Here is a 17517-nt window from a genome sequence, read left to right on the forward strand (position 1 = left end):
GAACTTTTTTTGCTAATTTTAGCAAAAGTCCCTCGACACCATATGCTTCCCACCATGTGAGAGCATCAAATCTGTCTCTATATTCCATTGCATGGAAGGTACCAAACAAACCAGTGCAATTGAAGTATTTGCCTAATTCAAGACACAGACTAGCACATTCCTCCATGTCAGGTATCAACTTGTCTAATGCTTGCAAATATCCTGTAGATACCTCTTCATCTATATGGAGTTTGACCCTAACCCCACCCAATGGTGCAGGTTGGCCCAACCAAGATGTAGAGTAGTATTTTGGCGTAAGGATATACGCCAAGGCATGTAGTGAAACATTAAGTTTATCCCACCATGTACACACACAATTGTGAATTAGTGTATACAAGTTGGGATAATCTTTATGAACAATATCTTTTATTTGCCCCAACATGGTATCCATCTACTCATACACCTCCCCAATCACTGGTTTATCTGTATCTGCAAACCGAATCATGTGATAAATGGGCTTGGTGAATTCTAATACTTGCCTCACACGTGCCCAAAACATACAATCAAGAGCGATCTCCTCCACCTGTTCAAAACCTTGCCTATCAACTGCATTTGTAGCCCTTTCCTTTAATACCTGCCAGTGTGGACTTGATACCATGCTAGCCAATGACTCTCTTACCTTCAAAAGGCGCCTGAAGGTGAGGTAATAGCTACCAAATCTAGTCCTCGCAATCTTCAACAACTCCAATCTTGAGTGACTGCGGAAAAGGCCATGGGTATTGCTATGATTTGTAATAAATTTTATCATTTCTTTGCCTCTCTTGTACAAATCACCAATCCATTTGTATTGTTGGTTTTTGTTCTTGACAATATCATGCATCAAAAGGTTCATTGTGTGAACCAAACACCCTCTACAAAATATGTTGGGGTATTTATCCTCAATAATTGCTCCCGCTGCCTTACAATTAGGAGCATTATCAGTGATGACTTGGATGACATTGTATGGCCCAATACGGTCAATTGTTTCAAGTAATGGTTCTGCAATGTTGATGTCAGTCTTGAACTTGTCTGAGTAATCATATGCTGAAAGAAAGATGGCACCACTAACAGACACAGCAAGAACACTTATCAATGGCTTGCCTTTTACATTTGTCCATCCATCAGATACAATGGACACCCCATGGTCAGTCCAAGAATTTGTCATTCTACTCAAAGAATGTGATATTTTTGCTTTTTCATGATCAATTCCAATGGTTCTAGCCTTGTCATACCCAGGGCTCTTGTATCCTTTAGGGGCATCATTTATGGCAGAAACCATTTCATGCCAATAAGGTGAGCGAAGAACATTGAATGGTATCCCACATGCATAGAGAAACCTGTAAACTTTTGAATCCACATCATTCCTACACCCTTCATCAAGGAAATCTGATATGGTTCTACACCTTAAACTTGGTGACCCTGTGCCTCCATATCCACTACCATGGGAGGATGTTGAAGGAGTTCTTTGTGCATGTGATTGTGAGCTTGGTTCAAAGAAACCCTTTGATTTTTTAGATTTGTATTGGGCTTCCTCCTCTTCCCTTATGTATTTGGCTCTATCTATTGTTGACACACCTATACAAGTTTTGATTCCTATTTGTTTATCTCTATCCCATGGCCTTTTCCCGCAGAGGTGCTTTCTGGCACGGGTGTATGAACCTGTGTAATTATTGTTGCAATGGGGGCAATGAAATTTAGTGGTTCCACCCCCTTTCCCTGCTTCAGGCCTATTAACATATTTCCACAATGGGGTTTGGTCTTGTTTAGTTTTTTGAGTTGACTCATGTTCACTCTCCTCCAACTCCTCCTCACCAAGGTACTCCTCTCTGGGGTTTTCATCAAATCCACTATAACCCACTTCTTCATCCCCTTCTTCATTTTCAACCCTCCTTTTTCTACTCTCCAACACCATAATAACCAAAAAAGGAACCAAGAAGAAGAAAATGCCAAGAAATATAACCATGATGTTTGAAATTTGAAGTTTTGAATCTGCAAAAAAATGGAATGGGAATGGGAATGGGAAATAGAGAAAAAAAAATTATTTATTTATTTAGGTAGGAATGAACATTAAAAAAAAAATTGCTAGAATAAAGTGTAGAGCCTACCTCTTTGGCCTCCAATATCCCCTTGCAAGCTCTTCAATCTCCCCTTGCTCCTTGCTCCCTCTTTGCTCCTTGCTCCTTGCTCTCTCTTGCTCTCTTGCTCTCTCACTCACTCTCACTCTCTCAAATAATGAAATGAATATGAGGGAGAGGGTTTATTTATATTACCCCCCTCCCCTCCCTTCCCTCCCTCCCTCCCTTTATTTTCCTCGCCGTTGTATTTCTTTTCCCGGCATCGTTTTTTTCCCCGCTTTTTTTTTTCCGCAGTTGTCGCTCACCGCCACCGAGAACGATTTTTACAACTCGGGAGCGGTCGGGAGTGGTTTCTCCCCGACTGCTCCCGGGTTGGAAAAATCACTCCCGGAGCGACGAGAGCGACACTCACTAGTTCGAATTGGAAAATGTTATGGAGCGGAAAAAAATTTTATGGAGCGCGCTCCCGCCCAGAGCGCGGATTGGGAGCAAGATCGAGGGGGGTGGGCGCTCCCCCGCAACACTGGTTGGCCCCAAGGATGGTTGCTCATCCTCCTCCACCACGGGCTCAACATGTGCCTCCAACTAGCTCTCCCCAAAAGGCTCATCATGAATATTGTGCATATCATCCTCCTGAGCTAACTCATGCTCCACCAGATGCTGCTCCTGCTGAATCATCACTCGTGACCCATCATCCGAATGTCTCCCATAGGGTCCAATGACTGCTCATCATATACACAAGAAAGTAAATCCGGCCTGCTGTCAACAACTCCACATGACTGCTCATACTCCCCAAAGGCATCCTCATATGACCCCACAGACACATCCAAAGAAGAGTCCTCATCCTGAAAGACAAAAGGAATATCCTCCTGCCCTACCTCTGCCATCTCCTCTGCATCTCTCAAGCATGAGTGGTCAGGTTCCCAAGGTTCTTTACAGATGAAGCAAAGACCCTTCCTCCTCAGCTCATTCCTGCTACATGGTTGGTCACCATAAATCCACTGCAACTCCTCCTGGGTCAACCGTCTCCTGAACAGTCCAATGTTTTGCTCAACTAACCTTTCGGCTAGTTCATAAGCAGTAGGTGAAACCAACTGTTCCTCCCTCCAAATGGCCAACAACTTAGACTGCAACCTCCTGCAAATGGCATCATGGCCTCCCATACATGAGGACAAAATGGACTGCATGTGTGTTATGACTGTATCAGGATGATGTTTCCTAATGTTGAAGAAGCATTGGAACATCTGTAGGATCAAATCATCACATCCCAGCTCAAACATGAGGTCATAAGATCTAACCAAGGCCATGACTTCTAGAATCTCTAGCCTCTTCCCAAAGGTAGGGCCCTCACTGTTATCCAAATCCTGAAAGGTCTCCACTATCAGCCTAAAGACTCTCCTCATAATATCATTACTGTAGGGGGGGTTGGTGCGTTCAGCATCATGATACTACTAAGACAAGAGGCAATTGGAAGTTTGACTCCTATACAAGGGTGATCCAAATACTTGTGTTGTACTAAGGCAAGCATGGTTGGTTTGAGAGACCAAATTAAGTTTTTCCCATCTGACTGATGCACCTTGGAGAGGAGTGAAGCAAGTTCTTCTAGTTTGAGGATGGCTTTTGTTGTAACCCCCATGACTCTCAAATCTGTCCCAAGTGCAAGAAGTTTGTTCCCCATCTCATGTTCTTCCTGTGGTTGTTCTTGCTGTAGCATAGAAAGTATCCCTTTGGAAAGGAATCAGTTGATTGTTGTTGCTAGTTTGTTAAGAGCCTTTGTGAAGGTTTTATCCATATTTAGCTCAATGAGATTAACTACAGCAAGAATAACACAATAATGACCAGCTGACTCAATACATACACCTCACACTCAAATTAGCAATAACTGAACAATTATATCAGACCTTATGTACAGCAACAACAAAAAAGACAACAACCTCTATGACCATACGATGCACATAGCAATATAGGGATGCTATAACAACATACGACTTCCTCAGATTATCAAACTACTAAACCCTAGTAGTTCTGCTCAACCACAACTCATTAGCAAACTAAAGATAATAGTAGCGAGCAGCTACATCCATACTCAACAGGACTCAACATGACAAGGTTAGCAGTGACAAATACAATGGGAAAATCTTAGAAGCAACTGACTCCTAATCCAAAGACACACTCCAACGCTTTAACATTGTCATACATTGACTAGTACCATACATGGCATGACAATTCAACAATCAAGCAAACTACACGCTCAACTCTCAGTAGTGGACAGCAATCATTCACTAATATCTTTTGTCAAATAATTTGTTGAATATTTTGTGAGCAGAATATTAAACCTCAACAACAGAAATAATTTCAGAGAAAGCACAAGTAACATGAACCTGGAACTCCTTTGGCAAGGTTCTCCTTAGATTTTGAAGATAAGCTCATCTATAGATGGCCTCCTGCTACCACCATTCCATCCTTGAAAATATGAACAACTACGATCTCAGCGCATGTGCTCAGCTTCTAATCACCAACGATATACCCTTAGAAACCATCGCCAAGATATATTGCAGGGTCCAATCGCTCCTCTGTAAATACTACGTGGTCCTCGACTGTCTGAATACCAAATGTGGCCCAAACGTCGACTTCAGAACTCGTTTCAATGATATTCAGCTACTATGCCCAACAACTTTTTTCATCACATACCTTGTCCGCAACAAATTTACTAATATAAAATTCGCCAAATGTATGTTGGCGGAGGCACACCCTGCAACCCACAAATACGAGATTTGTGCTATTAATTTACTCGGTTGTTGCTACTTGCAAATGCGAACTCTGCATAAGTCTTCTTCCACTGATTGATTGTGAATTGTCCACCTGTTACAAGACACACAAGCTGGCATTACCTTCTTTTGCATTACTCTGGTTCTCTGCAACTATGCCATGTCTCCCCGATGTACAAATTAACACCAACATTGAGCTGGGACCGGCTGTCAGGATTACGATTAGGCTCTTCTCGTAGCCCAACGCTTCATTGCTCGGATCCTTTCTGCAACATTTTTGTCGTCTCTATTATACATTCTGCCTTTGATCCATAATCTCTGCAATAAATTAATCACAGACTTCACATCGCACAAGTCATCCACTACTTCATATGGACGCACTAATTTCTAGCACTCAATCTGCATTCAAAACGTGCTCGTAACTCAAGTTCATTGTGGGTCGCTGTAAGATTCAACGCACCATCGAACTGGGTTCTAATCACACCAGTGTGCTATCTCCCAACCCTTTCTGGTCAAAACGCGTGTTAGGACGCAGTGTGTATGCCCACGTCGTTTCCTTGATGACACGGCTCTGACACCAATCCACTACTAATAGAGCAACTCACGTTCCCGACCCACCAAAATTAGCTACCAAAATTCGTAGCATCGTGACTGAAAAATTCACTGTGTGTATTGACTTGGCCACGTATGAGTATTCTGCGTTGACTGTTTACAGAGGGGTGGTTATAAGAGAGAGAGAGAGAGAGTGGTTGCTAGCAACTCGATCCTGGGACCAGCGTGCATGCAATTACTATTTCTCCAATCAATCATGCTAATAATTAATTCTCAGATTTGGCAGCACAACCACAAAGATTCATAGCCTTCGATCCCATTTATGGAGTGGCAGCCTGACCACGGAAAACGATGCAGTGCAAATAATTTATTCTTGCTCAGCTGTGTCTTGTAGTTGCTACGTGAACGTCCCCTGTTGTGATTTGTGGCTCTCCCTTTGTTCTGATCGCCCAAGGAACCTCTGCGCATTCGATCACCTTGTTGAGTGGTTATCAATGTTGATTCGATCTGGGTATCAGCAAGTCACACCTTGTTGTACAATAGCACTGCCACTTCTGGAATCGATTACTAGACCGGGGTTCCTCCGTAACTTAGAATTTTGTCTCTGATCTAAATCCAAGTTGGCCCTGATGATGGTTTGTCAATTGGTGGGCTCAACTTGTTGATAAATTCGGCTTTTGAAGGTAAGTAGATATACGGCTACCTCAAAAATTCAGTCTTCCAATCAAGGGCTTCTCCTTTATATGTTGTTAACAATAAACTTGGCCTTGACAAATTTGACTCTCACAATAATCAATATATTCGATCTGACAATTTAACAAGCAACCCTCAGGCTGGCAAGAAAACCAGCTCTAATACCACAGCAGTATTCCAAATGCAAAAATTTGGAGTTTTCTTGAAAATTTAACTCAGAAATATTTCAGATAAAATTTCCATTCATAAACAAAAGATTGCCATGTAAAATTTAACAACATAGAACTGCAAATAACAATAATGAGCAGAAGGAAATCTCAACTTTATTTATAATATATAAATTAGGGTTTTACATGCCAAAACAACTGATATAGCTGAGATCGAACTGGCCTCAAGAATCTGCTCCAATGTTGCCCTGGCCCTCCACCAAAACTGAACTGAACTGCCACTGCTAAGCTCTCCTATGAATTCTGGATGAATTCACCAAGGGGAGATGGGTGCTCGCCCAATCTCTCTAAATCACCCGAGGGTTTCCGTCCTGGGGCTACTGTTGAAGTAGAGAACTAGGTTCTCAAACCTCTCCACAAGAAGAATACATAAATCCAAGATGATCCTCTAATGGCCTCCTCCTCCTCTTTTTATAGATATAATGGACCCCTAGAGAAGCTCCTATTTTAATATTATTTTAATCATTGAGCACATTTCCCTTAATTAAAATATTCTTTTTAATGTGGGAAAATGGTAAATTGGCAACCATGCCTCCGAAAATCACTTCTATCCATCCCATCCTGTAGATCTTCTCGTTCTGGTTAAAACGATCTATTACACTAAGGTGTTCTGCCAAGTATTCCTCGTGAAATGCCACCTTAAGCGTAATTAATTGAGTCAAACCATTAATAACTCAGTTTTTTGAAAGTTGTCGAAATGCAACGGAACTGAAGGCAAACTGTGCGAATGATGGAATATACCAAGCGAATGCCATCAGACCTCATAAAAGCTCCTCAAACCCCATGAAACACCTCCAGAAGCCCTTGAGCTTGCTGATGAAGTGAACCTGTACCTGTGACCTATCTGCCCCAGCCCTGAAAGTCCATCCTAACCATGTCATGAGGAACACCAGAAAAAGGAACATTACAAAGAAGCTTTGATTCAGAGGGAACAGTTCAGTCTTAAAGTAAAAATCAAAAGGAGGTATGATCATAATGCATAGTATTTGCATGTGAGGTATGTTAAGGTTTTGCAGTTTCTTTATGATAAGTCTAAAAGACAATGAAAGTGTTAGGGTTTGAAGATGGCATATTTTGCTTGATTAGAATCTAGGGTTTGTAGACTTTACATTTTTAAGGTTTTTGGTATCTAGGGTTCGTAAAACCTAGATGGGACTTGAATTAGAAAAACCCTAGAATAGTGAAAACTATAACCCTTATTATTTGTTCCCTCTTGAAGCCCTAGCTCTTGATTTCTAGGGTTTGCAGATAGAATCTAGGGTATGTGATAAAACCCCTAATAAGGGATTAGGTCTTGGGATATCTAAGGTTTGTAACCAAACCCTAGATGCACATTATTGAAGTCATGATAAACCTAGATGCACATTATTGAAGTCATGATAACCCTAGATTGATAGAATTAACATCATGCTCTTGTATGTGTATTTGTTGATGAAAATTGCAGGTACATGAAGATGGTTTTCAAAATTGTGAAAACTAGATGAACAAAACTCAAATCTCATGCTTGATGATGACCTCGTGATATTGATGAGCATGATGGAAAGGAGTTGTAGAAACCCTAATGATATTGAAGATTCCATATTCCTTAGTTACTTTGATGATTAAAATAGAAACCTATTTCTAACAGGTATAAGAAGCAATCTCAGGATAACTAGATGAAAACATAGAGATCAAGACTCGCTCACTTAATTACATGGCATATAGTAATGTTGATCAATATCAAGTATAGTCTCTGGAAGAAAAAGTGTAACTTGGTAATCAAGTTCGATCCTTGGGCACTCTGATGCATGAAGGTGGACCATGAAGATGTTGATGATTTGATAAGAAGGTCATCATGATGAGGAATATGTGATGAATGTTGAGGCAAGCTCAACATATTTGGCAAACTGTGTAGACAAGATGTGTTCATCCTGGGATTAAAAGATAGCAGTTCGAGAAGATAACCTGAAGGTCAAGTCCATACAACAAGGAGATCACTTTCATAAGGAAGCTATGATTAGCTTTAAGTTTGAAAAGGATCAATGTAATGCCTTCATTGATGATGACAAGACGAAAGTGATGTGCAAGATTGATGACATGAACCCTGTCACAAGTGTTAAAGGATGGCTCCATGATTTTCAGGAAGGTCGAAGTTCTCCAATGACATGATGATGCTAAAGGAGCATGTGTAGCTACTACTACTATGATCTCCACTGAAAGAACATAGTTGATGTTGGACACATCTCCCCAGTTGAGAGGGAGCTTGGATATGTTCCCTTTTGTGTATATCCTCGCTCATCGAGAATGATGACATACTTCATGTGTCATGCACTAGGACAGGACTAACAGTCGTACATCTAGTGAAGGCCATGAGGAAAGAATGAGATTTGAAGGATTTGGTAAGCATCTGAAAAAGTTTGACCTTGGTAATGACAAAACTATACTAGTATGTATACCATGAGGTTGAAGCACCGACTAGATCATGGTCACGAGTTGTTGTACCTTAGGTTGAATCAATGTTTTAAAACTCCGACTCTGGTTCGGAAACAGCCGAGGGTCGGCTCCGACTCCGACTCCGACTCATTATCGACTTGGCCGGTTTGATTTCAATGACTCGGTCGTTGTAAAAAATACATTAAATATTAATTTTTTTATAAAAAACATAATTTCAAATATTTTCATTCATGTTTCCAAACACAAAGCTTTAGAATATCAAGAGAAAACAACATATGATCAAAGTAGGCTCATGAATATATCCATTATATTAAAATGGCACCCAATGCAATACATACATGATGATGATATAAAGATCAAAACAAAAACACATAACCAAGGAGGCTCTAAATGGCCTCTACAACAAAAGTAAACTGTGAAACATCACTAGTCACCACTAACCAATACTACTGGCTACTGCTAGAGGAGCCAACATCATCTGGCTCAACCTCTGAATCAGAGTCAGATGGGGAAACCCATGGCTCCTCCTCAACATCATCTCCAAATGCAACTGTAGTAGTGGTAGCACTAGCAGGTTATGCAGTAGCTACACACTGAGATAGACGAGATATGCGCTTCCGTCGTGGCTGAGCAGAGGAAGCGCCTGCAACTGGAGGACTTGGGGTTGGGCCTGAGGCTGGTACAAGTGGATCTGCATTCAACTGAACATTATGTTCGAGTGATGCCTCCACCTGTAAATCCAAATCAAGATCCTCATCAGAATCAAACTCTGTTGGATGACTCTCCACTACCCAATTTGATGTTGGATCAATATCTTCCAACACAATGGGATCTGAATCAAGTCTTTTGTTCAGCAATTGGTTGTGTCTGAGCCGGAGGTTGTATTGGACATAGACTAGATCATTTAACCATTTTTTATCCAAACAGTTTCTCTTCTTCGTGTGAATCCTCTCAAAGACAGACAAATTGCGCTCACACCCAGTAGCACTACAAGTTTGACTCAAAATACAGATTGCAAACTTTGCAATTGAGGACAATGGCTACCAAAAGCCTCCCACCATTGTGCTGCAAAAAACATAGTAGTGTAATGAGTTAGCTCAAGTTTCAACAAATTATATCCAACTTTCAAATTATAAACAATTTAACAAAATAAGTATTAAGAATTTGAAAATTGAAATTTTTGTTTACCTGGCTCATCTGCTTCCCTTGCAATCTTTGCTAGGTTCTTCCCAAAGGTACCTGTGGCTTTGTTGAAGGTTGTGACCTGTCAGTGTATCTCCAGCTGATCACACTCCAATGGGATCATGTGATTAATGCAGTCAATCAATCCATCTCTAACCTCCCCACTCAAAGCTCCTACCTCCAGAGCTTTATAATGATACCGTGGGTTCAAAAAATATCCCACTGCATGTATAGGATGATGGAGTTGATAGTTCCATCTTTCATCAATGATTGCCCAAATGGGCCCATACTTAGCCACTCTATCCTTGTATGCCCTCTTTATTTGCTCCTTTTGCCTGATCCATAGCCTCATAAATGAAGCCCATAGCCAATCTTTCCCCATCCACCAACTGCAACACCTTAACCAGTGGCTCAGCAACCTTCACAATCTCTGTTGCCTTTCTCCAAAATATTTCTTCATTAACTTTCTTTTTCAATTCTTTGCCTTCCCGTTTGAGATACCACTGGCTTCGACTCCAATCATCACTAGAAAACATCTTTTGCAAGTTTCTATGTTGTGAAAGCATAGATTTTGTCAAAAAAATGAGTTGCAAATCTAGTGATGGCAAGCCTAATAATATCTCTACCCCCTGTGTGTTTCCTCATCATGCTCAAAATCCATGAATGATTGTATTTAAATTTTGTTATGCTTTTGGCATGATCTACAGTGTTCTTGACCCAATCTAATTTGCCAATATCCTCAAGCATGAGGTCTATGCAATGTGCAGCACATGGGGTCCAAAAGATGGTTTTGTGTTTTTCCTCTAACAGTTTACTAGCAAGAACATAGTAAGAGGCATTATCCGTGATGACTTGAACAACATTAGCCACCCCCACCTCCTCAGCAACCTCATCCAACAGCTGAAACAACAATTGTGCATCTTTCACCCTATTAGATGCATCAACTGATTTTAGAAACATGGTTCCCTGTGGGCAAAAGATAAGAAAGTTTATGATGGTACGGTTCCTTTGATCAATCCATCCATCTGACATGATGGTACATCTTGTTTTTTCCAATGAGTTTTTGAAATCTTTCACATACTCATTCATGGAGGAAATTTCTTTATGCAAACGATACCCCCTTAACTCATGCATAGTATGGCCTTTGAAGCCCTTTCCAGCAACAAATGTGGCATCAAACATGGGTCATAATATGGTGAACAGGAAGCATTGAAGGGGATATCAGCATCATACCACCATCTATATATGTAATCACAAGCAGTGTCCCTCAATTCTTCTTCAAATGGTCATCTAAAGTGAGTTGCAAAGTTCTACTAGCTTCAGGACCATGTGCATCTGATGGAGAGGAGGGTGTGACAATGAAATAACTTTTGATATTCATATCACCCTTCTTTTTCAATTTACCCTTACCCTTTTCTTGAATAGACTCCAAAGAGGGAGGAACATAGAGGAAGGGGTTGGATGCATCAATATAAGGGATAGAAGACGAACCCTCAAAATCAAAATGGGGGTTGGTAGCCATCATTTTTTGTATACTACTCTTCCTCCCGATTTCAGCCTCTATTTCTTTTTTCCTAACTTTTTCTTCCTGAAACTTCTCAAAGCTATTTAAAAACTCCTTAATCTCCCCAATTTGTGGTGATTCACATGGAGTAATTTGGCCTCTAATCCCTACCAAGTGTTGTTTCAGCCTATTAATGCCCCCAGGACCCTCCTTAATTTTTCTATGGAAAAATTTGCAATGCATTTGATTATCAACCATTTCAGCATATGCCCAAGCAGCGTCTTTCGCTCTAGGAGCCATTTTTTAACTTGGAAATGAAAGGAAAATTTTTGAAAATGAAAACAAAAAAATAGCATTGCTTCAATGTTCATTTCTTTTACAAAAAACACTCTTTTCAATTTCCAGATTTGCACAAAAAAATAAATAAGCAAAAATTGATTTTAGAAGTGAAAAAAAAATACCTCAAGGCACAACTTGTCTCCTTAAAGTTGCTCCAACAAACCAACTCCTCAATGTTTCTCCAAAGGTTGCCTAAGAAGCTCCTCACTCCTACTCCAATGCTTGCCCAAGACTCCTCACTGTTGCTCCAAAAACAAACTCCACAACTCTTCACAAACTCCTCACAAATTCTCACTCAAATGCAATGAGATAGCTGTGAGGAAATGAGAGGGGTTGGGTAGCTTTTATAGGGTTTGGGAGAGGGAAATGGACCCCAAAGAACCCAAAGGCATAAAAGAATGGGCTTTGGGGTCTTGAAATCCACAACAACAACAAAAAACAACACTTTTCAGCCTCGGCCACCACGTCGGCCGAGTTAGCTCGGCCTCGATTCAGCCAAACCGATTTGGCCACCGAGTCGACCCAACTAGGCCCTGGCTCGACCGTTTCGGTTTCGACCAGGCCATTTTTTAAAACAATGGGCTGAATAACACGTATGATGATACTATTAGGGTTGGTATCTTGGCAGGTAGCCTAGATCATACCTAGATCCCTCGTTGGGTTGGTACCTTGGCAGGTAGCCTAGATGGTACCTAGATCCCAATTGGTATCTTGGTAGGTAGCCTAGATGATACCTAGAAACCTGTTAAGATTGGTGTCTTGGAAAGTAGCCTAGATGACGCATGGTGACTTCGCAGGTAGCCTAGATCACACCTAGAACCTTGTTAGGGTTGGTGTCTTGGCAGGTAGCCTAGACAACACCTAGATCCCTGTTGGGATGGTACCTTGGCAGGAAGCCTATATGGTACCTAGATGGGTTGATACCTTAGCAGTTAGCCTAGATGGTATCTAGATACCTAGCATTGTACATGTTGTTTATGATACTTTTCTTATACGAACCTTTCAAAATGAGTATTATCCTTGTATCGGTTGAACAATTATGAATAGCTCCCTAGTTAAGAGGGAGTGTTGAAGATGTAACTAGTATCAGTCTTCACATTTGTTTGGCTCATAACATTATGTAATTCTTATGTACTTGTCAAAAGACAAAACGAAAAAATTTGTAAGATCAAAAGAAAAATTTTATACCATGGGTCTCGTGCTAAAGTTATTGATTACTAGGTCAAAGCACCCATTGGGTGCTTCTAGGTTTTTGTCATGAGTCATGGTCCATGTCATTAGGTAAAAGAACCTTTCAGGAATTTGTATCAACAAGAAAATATTTATCATGTATTCTAGAAATGTCTATTTGCTCCCAAGACCAAATCGGACTAATGTAGGCTTGAAGAAGCCGTGAGAAAGGATATAAATAAAGGACATTGACCTCCATTTGAAGCACTCACTCAAGCATACACATCATGATCTAATCTGCGGTTGGAAAGGTAGTGTGAAGGCTATAGAGAGCAAGGATAATTCTAGCGGAGGAAGGGAGAGTCTCTTGAAGAACGCGAAAGTCTGAAATCTATCTCTTACAGCTCACTCATGCAAAAAAAAATCTAAGGCTACTAGGGTTACCTCAGGACCGAGAATCTCAGATAGAGAAGCAGTTTGTTCTTGAAGTTTGAAGGTCCTTTTTCTTGGAAGAACATTACCTCATTTCTCTTTGGAAATCTTATCTTGAATTGTAGATTGAAGAAAGGTTAGTTAGCTTGGATCTTGGTGGAAGCAGGGATGTCGTCTTGGTCTTGGAAGTCTTGTCTTGGTCTTGGAAGTCTCCTTTGAAGTTGATTCTAGAAGAAGATAATTTTTCGGGTTTTCCCCTAGGAGAGGGGTTTTGTTGTGGCTTGGAGCCTATCTCTAGGGTTCTTTCTATGTGTTTGTGATCTTCATTGTATTGGAATTTATTTGATGATAAGAACTTAAGAAGAAAATAATAACATCATAAATAACTATCAAGCAATAGAGAAATTAGATAATAAAACCCTAATAGTTGCCCTAAATGGATTTCTCAACACCCAGAAACTTGCTTGAGAAAGAGATGTGAATTGGTGCTGGAGAAATGAGGTCGAGCTACCTTTATATAGATCCGTTGGGACGAAGGGGTGTGTCCCTTCCCTGGGCCAACTTAACTTGGAGAGAGACCGACTTGACAACCTTTGAAGCCAAAAATTACAATTCAAAAATTCATTTTTTCTTCTTTTAAAAGTCGCAATGGAACATTGAATCAAAATATATTTTCTTTTGCTCTAGCATTTACAAATATGGTTTACAATAATCATTACAAGTACATCAAGTGGCCAAATATACATTATGAAGACCGACCATCGTTACAAATTCAACACCCTTTTGGTTGCGGGTTGTTCTTCCCACAAGTTATGCCTACTACTCCTTGCTCAGCAAATCAAAACCCCAATCAAGAAGAATCATCCATTATTCTCCTCTCCATGATTGATTTCAAGCCTCTTCGTTGGCTTCTAATTTATGCTTTTCAAAGGGTGCAATACCATGGGTCAGCACAGTACCATGGGTCTCTATCATTGGTCATCAGAATACCATGGGTCTTATCCCATACGCTCATTAAATCACTTCTAAGTGTTTTCCTCTCACATGCCCACCACCAAAGGCACGTGAGAGTACCTTCCAATGCTACCGAACTTCAACAAACTTCTCCTTGTAGTCATGACTCATAACAACATCCTAAGTCTACTTACTTAGGGTAAAGCCTAGCTAAGAAAGCACTTCCATAGACACATTTCAATTAACGTACAAGATCCAGCCAAAAAGGTGTATTCAACACGTCAATATATCATTCATTCAATAGATCTGTAGGAAGTTTCACGTAAAGAACCATTTTGAAAATACATGAATATATCATTAAAATCCTTTAATAGACTAAATCTTTACATCAGTTATCTCAAATATAGGCCTTCCGCCATGTGCACAGACCCAAAGACTACAATACAAAAGCTTTTCTCTATATATATTACTAGAACACTCACTCTAGCCTCTCTCTCATACAATCCTTACATGCTTTTGTGTTACGTTCAAGCCAAACCTAACTGTCAATTGGAAAATCCTACATAGCGTTTGATGCAACCTTTCCCCTTTATCCATCACTTTTGCCTTTGATCTCGTGGTTCTCATTTTTGTCTTCTATGAAGGATTGGTGCTTAACTCCAATCTTAGATTTAGCATTGATAACACTCCTCACAAGCTAAATAAACATGTTCACAATCAAAGTGGAAGCCTCCAATATCTCTTAATTTAACCGCATGAAACAAGACTTTTATTTAGCCCTTTAGCACTTGGAGCTTAATTAGAATTTCCCATATGTTTGTGGTCAAAACCAAGAGCTTAACACCAAAGACGGTTAAGCCTACAACCCTTACCACTTTGCCCAAAAATCTTCCTTCTGCGTGATCTAGGGTCATAAGACTAGATCTGCCTCCTCTACTTTCTTCTGATATTCGAATCCGGGAATATTTGGGGGTTGCAACTTTTTCCAAGGCCTGGATATCACCGAATTGATTTTCAATGGTACTGAATCCGTTGTTGTGAGGCCAAATATAGTAAGAGTTGGATGTCACGAGACCCGCATAACTTTTCTTCGCACACAAATAAAACTTTAGAATAATAATTTTTACCTCGATCTCCAAGCTCCGTTGGGGCCCACAACAAGGTTTGGATTCAAATGATTCCAGATCCGGATGTACCACTTTTCCACTGCACTAGATGCATTTGGAACAGGATGTGTTTGGAGCCAAGTCTATGTGCACATCCTGAATGTGGGTCCTACACCGGATGCCACTTTGTCTAAACTTTATCTGTCAGTCTGGAGGTATAGGTATTATTTCCTTATGCACACTCAGGTATCCACTGGGTGCTGGATTATTTCAATTAATGGATTTCAAAACAGAAATCTCCACAACTTCGTTTAGTGACGAAATTCCTATAAAACTTGAATACATTCCTAATTTGCAACTTAAACCATTCTCTTGATTCCACAAAACTGGTGAAGGATATTAAGCAAGGGTTTTAGAATTAGTCTACGACTGGTTAAAGAAGTTAACACTTAAGTCTTATTACCCACCAAAAGTAGGTGACCCCTAGGAGAAACTTTTCTCCTATTCATCTCATCCAGCCTACAGACAACAGCCCCAAAGCGCCACCTAGTAGCCCATGTGACGTACCATTCATATCTTCGACACCTACATCAATCATATGTCTCCTCGTGCATTTGTCAGGATCACGTGTTGGAAGGTGGGCCTTTGTTAAAAAGGCACTTTATTCATTTTGCATTCGAGTGCTTACGCTTGTTTGTATTTTGAGCATTTGGCATGGATTGTGGGATGACTTGGAAGAAAGGTATGGGCGATAAAAGTACACCCAATGAACATCCTCCCAATATTGTGATGTGCAAGTTACAAGTTTGTAGTCCCAGGAGATTGTTGGAGTTCTCATGACCTTCCCGTTTGAGTACATGGATATGCGTTCTATGGTAAGCTCATGTCCAAGTTGGAGCCAAATGTTACCCACCAAAAGTGGGTGAACCCTAGGAGAAAATTTTCTCCTATTCATATCATCCAAACGGCAATTGGCAGTCCCTAAGAGCCACCTAGTAGCCAAAGTGACGTGCCATTCATTCATATCTGTTAAATTTTAGGTATGGTCTATGGTAGGAGCAATTTCAATTTTTCATTTTAGCCTGATGACAATATTCAAATTAGCAAACACATCAGCATGATAGCAAAATGCAAATAGAACATAAACATAAACATCAGAAGACAAGCCAAGACAAGAGGACACAAGATGTGGCGCCAGCCAGGGACAAACCCTAATGTGGGGAAACCCTTGATCAATTCTTCTTATATTCTTCAATAGTTCAACATAGAGAGAGATAGTACAAATACATTTGAAGTCAACACTTTGACTTGCCAAAATGAGAGATCAGACATCAGAGATCTTCACCATGAAGATGACACAATGCAGCAGATGATAGGCCTAGAGCAGCTCAACCAATTACCCAAAATATTGAAGCTTTCCTTCTATAACGCTCTTCCTCCTTTGCTGCTTCACTGATCATGTCAAGGCTGCCCATCTGGCAACTTGTGTAAGCTGAAAGGACTGAAGCATATCTTGGCAAACCTGATCTCTGGTTAGGGCACAAGATCTGAGAGCTACTGCACTCTAAACATATTCCACAGTCCACCTACTTACTGCAAATAGCCTTCACACTGATCTCCAATGATACGCTGCCTCATAGGGTCTGAACGCAGCACTTAAAGAGGCCTTCAACTTTTGGCTATGGCCTGCGGCCTAGCCCAGCAGTTGATTGTAACGTAGTCCCTTCACACAGTGACCCAAGCCTTTATCCAGCAACCACTAGCTCCTCCCTATTGGATACTTCTTCCCAGCAATCATACCCAAACAGTACTGAAATGGCCATGTTGTCACCTACAGCAATGTGGCATTATCCCATCGGCTAGGTGACTGTGAAAGGCCTTCTTTTGGATAGCAACCAACTGTTAGAACTGCCTGTGACCATCCTCCTGTAGCTGCGGAAAAGGATCACCCTCTAGCTGTGAAACAACGTGTAAGGGCCTCTTAGAACGGTCACCCTTAACTGTGGATTGAAGCCTCTAATGATAGCGTATTTAAGACACCTTAGAACAACGTATAAGGGCTTC

The 17517-nt window shown here is 40.7% G+C and overlaps 1 protein-coding gene across 3 annotated transcripts in view; it reads right to left on the reverse strand.

Annotated features, from left to right (window-relative positions):
• Positions 1-17517, reverse strand: part of LOC149259773 (uncharacterized) — a 230732-nt gene that overhangs the window by 127163 nt on the left and 86052 nt on the right. The window lies entirely within an intron of this gene.

This window comes from Pinus tabuliformis, chromosome 6 (genome assembly GCF_031772625.1).
Source record: "Pinus tabuliformis cultivar Carrire ecotype Pingquan chromosome 6, CPIR1, whole genome shotgun sequence".
Lineage (NCBI taxonomy): Eukaryota > Viridiplantae > Streptophyta > Pinopsida > Pinales > Pinaceae > Pinus > Pinus tabuliformis.